This window comes from Elephantulus edwardii, unplaced genomic scaffold (genome assembly GCF_000299155.1).
Source record: "Elephantulus edwardii isolate Elephantulus edwardi_28Jun2011 unplaced genomic scaffold, EleEdw1.0 scaffold00175, whole genome shotgun sequence".
NCBI classification, from domain to species: Eukaryota; Metazoa; Chordata; class Mammalia; order Macroscelidea; family Macroscelididae; genus Elephantulus; species Elephantulus edwardii.
In genome coordinates this window covers 2,741,435-2,750,438 of record NW_006399925.1, presented here as the reverse complement: position 1 = coordinate 2,750,438, position 9,004 = coordinate 2,741,435, and the positions used below count along the sequence as shown (strand labels likewise).

General features: G+C 38.8%; 1 pseudogene; it reads right to left on the bottom strand.

Annotated features, from left to right (window-relative positions):
* Positions 1-1,783: 1,783 nt before the first annotated feature.
* LOC102847516 lies at positions 1,784-3,729 on the bottom strand (annotated as a pseudogene).
* Between the last annotated feature and the right edge of the window lie 5,275 nt (positions 3,730-9,004).

Sequence of the window (9,004 nt, the reverse complement as noted above, 5' to 3'; positions counted from 1 at the left end):
ACTGTGAAGAAAAAAGAACTAAAAATAATTAAGAATTTTTCTCTGCCTATTTCTGCAGTCTTAAATTGATTGAACAGCAATCAAGATGGATTAGTTGCAATTGGTGACTAAAAAGCAAAAGCTGAAAACAAAGAAGAAAGGTTGGTATACAGAAAATATAAAACTTGGTGACTGAAATGAGGATAAGGTCTCATGATACTATGTTGTGCAATTAGTTTCTCTTCAATTTAAATACTCTTAAAAAAATAAATGGTTATTATACATACGGACTTCATTAGATTGAATAAACAAATCGAATTATATCTATGGAAAGAAATGATGGAAAAGCTCAACACCAGCAGTCAGAAATAGGGTAGGAGTTAGCTGTGGAATAGAGCATCCACGGCTCATGTGCAACGTCTAATTGAAGATGAAGAAAATGAAAACAAGTCCATGAAAGCCAAAATACGACTTTGAGTTTAGTCCACTTGAATCAAGAACAGATTTGATGCCTTGAGTACTAGCAGGAAAAAAAAAGAAAAGCTGTGGATGGTTAAGAACATCAGCCATTAATAAAGCACATATGAATAACTAAAGCATTCATGTTGCATCAGAACCAACTCAAAGCTGATCCTCCAGTAGGTTTTCAGAAACTGTAAATCACATGAATGAAAATTTCCCAACTTTCTTCCTCAGAGCCCCTGGTGAATTTGAACTGCCAAAGAGACACAACATTTGGCTAGAAGAGCACCTCCCTAGGGACTACCCAAAGAAAACAAATGGTCATGAAAAAAAAGGACACAACTATCTATGCTGAAGAAAGGGCAACCTCCTTAGCATACTTCTTAGAGATAAGGATGGTGAAACTCATAATCTTTAAATATGTCGTCAGAAGGAGTCAGTCATTGGAAAAATGTAAATGCTGTGAACTGTAGAGTCAGCAAAAGAGAGAAAAACCTTAATAAAATGGAAAAACACAATAACTCTAATCAAAGATTTTAACACAGTGTATTGTAAGAGTGGTGCAGGATATTATAAAATGTTAATCTGTTGTTCATGGTTATAACTCTTAATCGACTTAATAGTAATTAAAAACAGCCCCAGCATGGTCTGCCTAAAAGTTGAGCCACTGGGGTGAACTTTGTTCCAGGTTCAAAGGATTACTAAAGTAATTATCTTGTGGATTTTACCAGTATGTATCAGACAAGAAAGGGTATACTTTTGAGTTCTGTTCCATATATCCTGACAGTTTTTTCAGCATATTCTGTCATCATTCTCTTTAGCATATCTAGCCTTATGCTGACTAATGATATTGAACTCCACTGTCCTTCCACAGACATAGTGGATATGATTCCTGGGTATTCCATCAGACAAAGTCCACATATAGAGTACAGTTTCATGCTTTTTTTTAAAAGATATTTTCAACAAATTAATAGTCTTGAAAACTTCTATCATCCAAACTCCTCTGTCATTTCTATCTTTCACCAAGTCTCTATTTTTCTAGTAATCCGTCCTTGTTTCCAACGTTGGCATTCCAATCACAATAACTAACAATGCATCTTTTTTTTTATGGTGCCAATTTTAAATACATCTTTATTTGAGACATTGCATTTTCCACTTACAATACAGTGATAATAAAGTGCAATATTAATTCCTTTCCCTATACACATTCCATATTCAAGTATTGAGAATGCCCAGAAATTTAGTCTAGCAGTTTAGACTTTTCAACTGCAGTGTGCTACAAATTTGGGTCCTTCAAAATTTAACTGTGGGACAATGAATGCTATAAAGTATGCAGATTGGTTTAGTCAACCTCTTCAATGGTGGGTCCAGAAGAGGCATCACCAGATGGAGGAGCTCCACCACCAGGGAAGGCACCAGGCATGCCTCCGGGCATGCCTCCAGCACTCTGGTACAGCTTGGTGATGATGGGGTTGGCAGACCTTCTCTAGTTCCTTCTGCTGATGCTCAAATTCCTCCTTTTCTGCAGTCTGATTCTTATCAAGCCAGTTGATAATTTCATTGCACTTGTCAAGGATCTTCTGCTTGTCCTCGTCATTGATCTTGCCTTGAAGCTTTTCATCTTCAACTGTTGCTTTCACATTAAATGCGTAAGACTCAAGGGAATTCTTAGAAGACACCTTATCTCTTTGCTTCTCATCTTCAGCTTTGTACTTCTCAGCCTCCTGGACCATTCGTTCAATGTCTTCCTTACTGAAGCGGCCCTTATTATTGGTGATGGTAATCTTGTTTTCTTTCCCAGTGCTCTTGTCAACAGCAGAAACATTAAACATACCATTGGCATCAAGATCAAAGGTGACTTCAATCTGAGGAACACCGTGAGGTGCAGGTGGTATCCCAGTGAGTTCAAACTTCCCGAGCAGGTTGTTATCTTTGGTCACGGCACGCTCACCTTCATAGACCTGAATGAGTACACCAGGCTGGTTGGTTGTCAGAGTAGGTTGTGAAGGTCTGCGTCTGCTTGGTAGGAATGGTTGTATTCCTCTTGATGAGGACAGTCATGACTCCACCAGCAGTTCCAACGCCAACAGAATGTGGAGTGACATCCAGGAGCAGCAAATCTTGAACATTTTCATATTAGTCTCCAGAGAGAATGGCCGCCTGGACAGCTGCACCATAAACAACAGCCTCATCTGGGTTGATGCTCTTGTTTAACTCCTTTCCATTGAAGAAATCCTGAAGAAGCTTCTGAATCTTGGGAATTCTGGTAGAACCACCCACAAGGACAATAACATGGGTCTGTGACTTGTCTAGCTTAGCATCCCTCAGAGCTTTCTCCACAGGGTCCAGAGTGCCACGGAAAAGATCAGCATTCAATTCTTAAAAGCAGGCTTGGGTAATGGAAGTATAGAAGTCGATTCCCTCATACAGTGAATCTATCTCAATACTGGCCTGGATGCTGGATGAAAGTGTGTGCTTTGCACGTTCACAAGCAGTGCAGAGGCATCTGACAGCCCTCTTGTTTTCACTGATGTCTTTTTTATGCTTGCGCTTGAATTCTGCAATGAAATGGTTGACCATTCTGTTGTCAAAGTCTTCTCCACCCAAGTGGGTGTCTCCAGCGGTAGACTTGACCTCAAATATCCCCTCTTCAATAGTGAGGATTGACACATCAAAAGTGCCACCTCCTAAGTCAAAGATGAGCACGTTCCTTTCAGCACCTACCTTTTTGTCTGGACCATAAGCAATAGCAGCAGCAGTTGGCTCATTGATGATTCAGAGGACATTGAGGCCAGCAATAGTTCCAGCATCTTTGGTAGCCTGGCGCTGAGAGTCATTGAAGTAGGCTGGTACAGTGACAACAGCATTGGTAACAGTCTCTCCAAGGTAGGCTTCTGCAATTTCCTTCATCTTTGTGAGAAACATAGAGGACACCTCTTCTGGATAGAAACTTTTGGTCTCTCCTTTATATTCTACTTGGACCTTGGGCCTGCCTGCATCGTTCACCACCATGAAGGGCCAGTGTTTCATATCAGACTGCACAACAGCATCATCAAATCTTCATCCAATGAGACGTTTGGCATCGAATACTGTATTAGTAGGATTCATTGCAACTTGATTCTTTGCCGCATCGCCAGTCAGTCATTTGGTATCGGTAAATGCAACATAGCTTGGCGTGGTCCAGTTGCCTTGATCATTTGCAATGATCTCCACTTTCCCATGCTGGAAGACCCCTACACAGGAGTAGGTGGTGTCAAGATCAATGCCAACAGCAGGGCCCTTGGACATGGTTGCTTAGTGATGGTCCCAGGTGGTGGAGGGGAAGAACCGTAACTCGAGTCCGCCGCTGCACTAAATGAGCCTAACAATACATCTTAATTGCACATTTTATCAACCTCATTCCTCAAGCACAGTCACTATGTATTAGTGTAAGATTGTGTGTGTCTGTGATGCTGGGTATATTTCAGTAGATTTATCAAAGTAAGAGATAATAAAAAGACAGGGCTGGAAATCTACTTCCAAAAATTAGCCATTGGAATTACTATGTATAACAATCCCAGCTGTAACAGATCATGTATAAGGCACAGGGTCAGTGAATATATTGTTCTTTTGTGTGTAGAGCTGCTGTGAATTGGAAGTCAACTCAACAGTGGCTAATGACAATTGTCAGACACAAAATAGATAAAGCCTGTGAGAGAGTGGAAACATAAATATGTGAGGAAAATGTGAGAACACTGAACCCCATAGGTTTCATTGTATTCAAAAGTAAAAGCATTACCCTTACCTGTAGCTATACCTTATCTTGTATATGACAACACTCTCATTCAATTGTTAGAGAGTCATTTCTTTATCTTTATTATCTTAACTAGAAAATAATCTGTTTTCCACTGGCTTCCCCTCCTTTTTTATCTCTCAGACTTGCAGTGAAGGTACTTCATGATCACAATTCCCATATAGGTTTGTCTGCTGTGTGAAACATACCTCTTCATCAGGAAACTTTTTTTTTTTACTTTAATGCAATCTGTACTTTCAGCTGTTGTCCTACCTTTAGCAAAGTGAATGACTAAAAGACTGGACAATGCCTAAAATCGTCTTCTTATCTCATATGATACTTCCATATTTCACTTCACTGAACTTCCTGAAAATGTCACATTAGCCTCTGTTTTCATTTTCTTGGGGTATATTCCAAGGAATGGAATAGCTAGGTCATATGGAATTTTTCTGTTCAGACTTTTGAGGAAATGCCAAACTGCCTTTCAGAGTGGTTGTAACATTGTACAATCCCTTAAAAAATGTGAAAGAGTTCCTACCTCACCACATCTTCTCCAACATTTATTATTTTCTGTCCTATTAAACATTGCCACTGCTACTGGAATGAGATGGTACCTCATTGCTGTTTTGATTTGCAGCTCTCTTATTACTAGTGACTGCATATTCTTCATATGTCTGTTGGCAATTTGAATATCTTCCTCTTTGAAAATTCTATCCTTGTCTTTTGCCCATTTTGTAGTTAGGTTATCCATCTTTCTGTTGTGGAGGCCCAGGAACAGCCATTAGGAGATTCTTTTCTGACATGGTCTTGTCAAATGTTTTTTCCTAGTCAGTAAGTTTTTCTTTCACCCTGTTGGAAAACATTTTCAATGAACACAGGGACTTAATCTTTAGAAAATGAGGACTAAAGCTGAAACAGAAACTTGTACACTAATGTTCATAGCAGCATTATTCACCATTACAAGAACATGGAAACAGCCCAGATGTCCAGCCACAAGTAAATGAATTAAGTTGTGGTACATTCGTACAATGGAATACTAAACAGCATGCAGGAGCAATCATTTTGTAAATTACTCCCCAGCTTGGGAGGGACTGGACAGCATTATGCTGAGTGAATTAACTCAATCCCACAAGGACAAATACTTTATAAAACCATTATTTTGGAATAAATATGAGGATCCAAGGTGGTGGGAGAGTGGAAATAGAGGAGTGATGATGGGAGGTAGGGTGTTAATCGTAGGTTTTCTCAATTTGATGGGTGGGTGAGGTGAAGAAAATAGGAAGGATCCTTTGTGAAAAACAATATATTCAAACTTTTAAATAAACCAGAATAAAAGGGGAAAAAAGGAAAAGTTGGGGAAAATAAAATGTCACATGAGGACATAGAAGGTCATTTATACAGTCAACCAAAGTAACTAGCTACTATTTCCAAAGTTGAAGAAGACAAGTATACATCAAATAGTTGTAAGATTCCAAATCTTGACCTCAGACTTCTAAAGTATACACTTACTGAGTTCTAGAAATAACAGTGTGATGTAGGGTTTATAATAATTATTTTATAGGTATAATTACTAAGCCTTTAGGACACACAAATAGTGGAATATCAATGAATGTGTGCCTAATTCTTGTCCTTTCTACTATAACATTTACAAATGACTACTTTGTGGTTAAGAACTTTATTGTAAAAATGTCTTAAATTCTGAGAAAAAAATAAAATTATGTGGACTTAATTGTTTCTTCTGAGGAAAAAATAAAATACTATTTGGACTTAATTCTTTCTTCATCATAGAAACTCTGAGCCACATAAACAAATAGGTCCATCACTTCATTAAGGATATCTATAGGCGGAACAGGGGGCTCTCCTAAATTCACTCTCATTCCTATGAATTTGATCCTTATTTACTATTCAGCCCAGAAAACACATAATACTAGTGTGCAATCTTCAAGACATCCTCCACAGTTGTGCAACGTAAGTGGCTCATGCTTGTGGTATTTATGAAAAGAATAATTGATGTATATAAGGTAAGAGCAAGATTTATGAGTATCTTTACTGATATGATTTACTGAAGGTTAGCTTTTATTACCTAAAAGTCAGAAGTAAACATGTGTTGGTGCACTCTAGATAAATACACAGGGTATAACTCTGTGGGCAGCTGCCAGGAACAAGGGAAAGGAAAGGAAAGAAAAAAAAATTGAGAAGTGATTTTACAGATGAGATACTTATCAAAATCACAGGACTATAGCACTGCAGGAACAGCTGGTGATGGTGAGTTTCTTTAAAAGACACCATTTGTAGGCAATGGACAGTTGGAGACCCTGTCGCACTGACTACTGAGTAAAACTGATTTATGGAGGGGGCTGATAATGGCAAAAAAATAAAGATTGATCTCTGTTCTCTAGAATGTCTGGATAGCTGTGGTGCCAATGATGAAATAAAAGAGAGGGAGACAGTAGTATAGAAAAGCCACACACACACACACACACACACACACACAAAAGAAAAAATTTAAAACATGAATAAATGATGAGGACATTATTATGCAAATTACTATCACTATCACATATATATGGAAAAGCTATGATGCACTCAAAACAAGAACATATAGAACTTTAATAACTATTTTAAAAAAAATATGTTATGATGCAACCATTGGTGTTTGCTGGTTTCCTGTGTGTCAGCATTGCACTAGATACTACAATGAAAAATAGGAAAACCTTCAGATTCAGGTCCCTTTCTTAATATAAAAGACTATAAAATGTATAATGCAGTTGGAGAAATAATATAGGTAAGACTAACAAAAAATAACACAGACTAAAGTGCAACATTCCTTCTCCCTTATTGTTGTCGAGTCATTTCCGACTCATGGCGACCCTATGCACAACAGCCCTAAGCCCTGCTCTATCCTGCGCCAACCGCACCGCCTCTGACACACCCATCCCTATTACCCCACTCACCGAATCAATCCATCTCATAGAGGGTCTTCCCCTCCTGCGTTGTCCCTCAACCCTCCCAAGCACGATGTCCCTCTCCAAGGACCCGTCCCTCCTGGCAACATGTCCAAAGTATGTCAGACAAAGCCGCAGAATCCTTGCCTCCAAGGAGTAGCTTGGTTTAATCCTCTCCAAGACAAATCCGTTTGTTTTCCTGGCAGTCCATGGTACATTCAGTACCCTTCTCCAGCACCACAGCTCAAAAGCATCCACTCTCCTTCTGTCCTCCCTAGTCATTGTCCAACTCTCTGATGCATAACAAGCGATTGCAAATACCATGGCCTGTATCAGGCGCACCTTAGTCAGCTTTGTGCTTAGCAACAATTCCTTGGCAAATAACTAAAGTCTGTAGTTGGGTCATGTCTTATCTAATTCACTTTTACTTCCACATATACTTCTCATTTTAACAAAAGACACATAATATTTCCCATTAGTGTTTGTTTTAATTTTTTGCTATTTATTGTTATCAGTGATGCCCCAAATGTAATAGCAGCAGCTCTGGTGGTCTGGTAGTAAAAAGCTGTGCTGCAATCCAAAAGACGTGCAGTTCAAATCTACCAGATGCTCCATATGAGATGGGTGGATATCTCCTGCTAAAAGATTAGCTGCCTCTGAAAACCCGCTGGAGGGACAGCTATGGATGTGTTCTGACATGATGGTAAACAATAACAACAATTCAAAGGCATCAATTCTTCTGCTGCTATCCTTAGTCATTGTCCAGTTCTTGGACACACAGCAATTGATTAAAAAGACCATGGACTGAATTGAGTGCACCTTACTCTTCAACTAAAATTACTGTTCCTCAATAATTTGGAGAGATCTCTGACTACAGACTTTCCCAATACAATATGTCTTTTCATCTCCTGAGTGATAAGTACCAAGTATGTTGATTGTGGATCCAAGTAAAATGAAGTAATTGACACTCTTTTTCTCCATCTATTGTGATGTTGCTTATTGTTCCATTGGCCGCCATTTTTGTTTTCTTGATGTTGACACTCAATCAATATTGAAGGCTATGGGAGTGTCAGAGACAGTGCGATTGGCACAGGACAGAGCATAGCTTAGCAATGTTGTACATAGGGTCGCTATGAGTCGCAAGCGACTCGACGGCACATAACAACAACAACAACAACATAGTCTTTAATCTTCTTCAGCAAGTGCTTCAAGCCCTTATGACTTTCCACAAGAAAGATTGTATCATCTTAATAATGAAGGTTATTGATGAGTCTTCTTCCTATCCTGATGGTTCATTCTTCTTTATATGATTCAGCTTCTCCAATTATTTCAGGATACAGATTAAATAGGTATGGAGAACGGAAACAGCCATGACACACACCTTTCCTAATTTTAAGTCAAGTAGTGTTCCCTTACTCTTTTCACACCAGCATAATTAGGTGTTCTGGAATTCCATTCTTCTCAATCTTAGCCATACTTTTTTATTATCCACGAAGTGAAATGTCTTTGAATAGTCAATAAAGCACAAATAGATATTCTTCTGGTATTTGCTTTCAGCCAGAATCCACCTGACATCAGCAATGTTAATGTTATCAGTTGTCTTTCTAATTGACTGATTTATAAATAGTTACTAAATGTAATATATATTAGGGAGTTTTGATGACTTAGTGACCACGGAGTTACACTGCCAACATAAAGGTGGTCAATTCAAATCCCCTATCTTCCCTGAAGGAGAAGGAGAATCTCTTTCTACATGATTTACAGCCTCTGAAAACCCGCTGGAGTATGAGCTATAAACTTCTTCCTACTACTGCTAAGAGAACAAACAGGTCTGTATTGGAGAGGG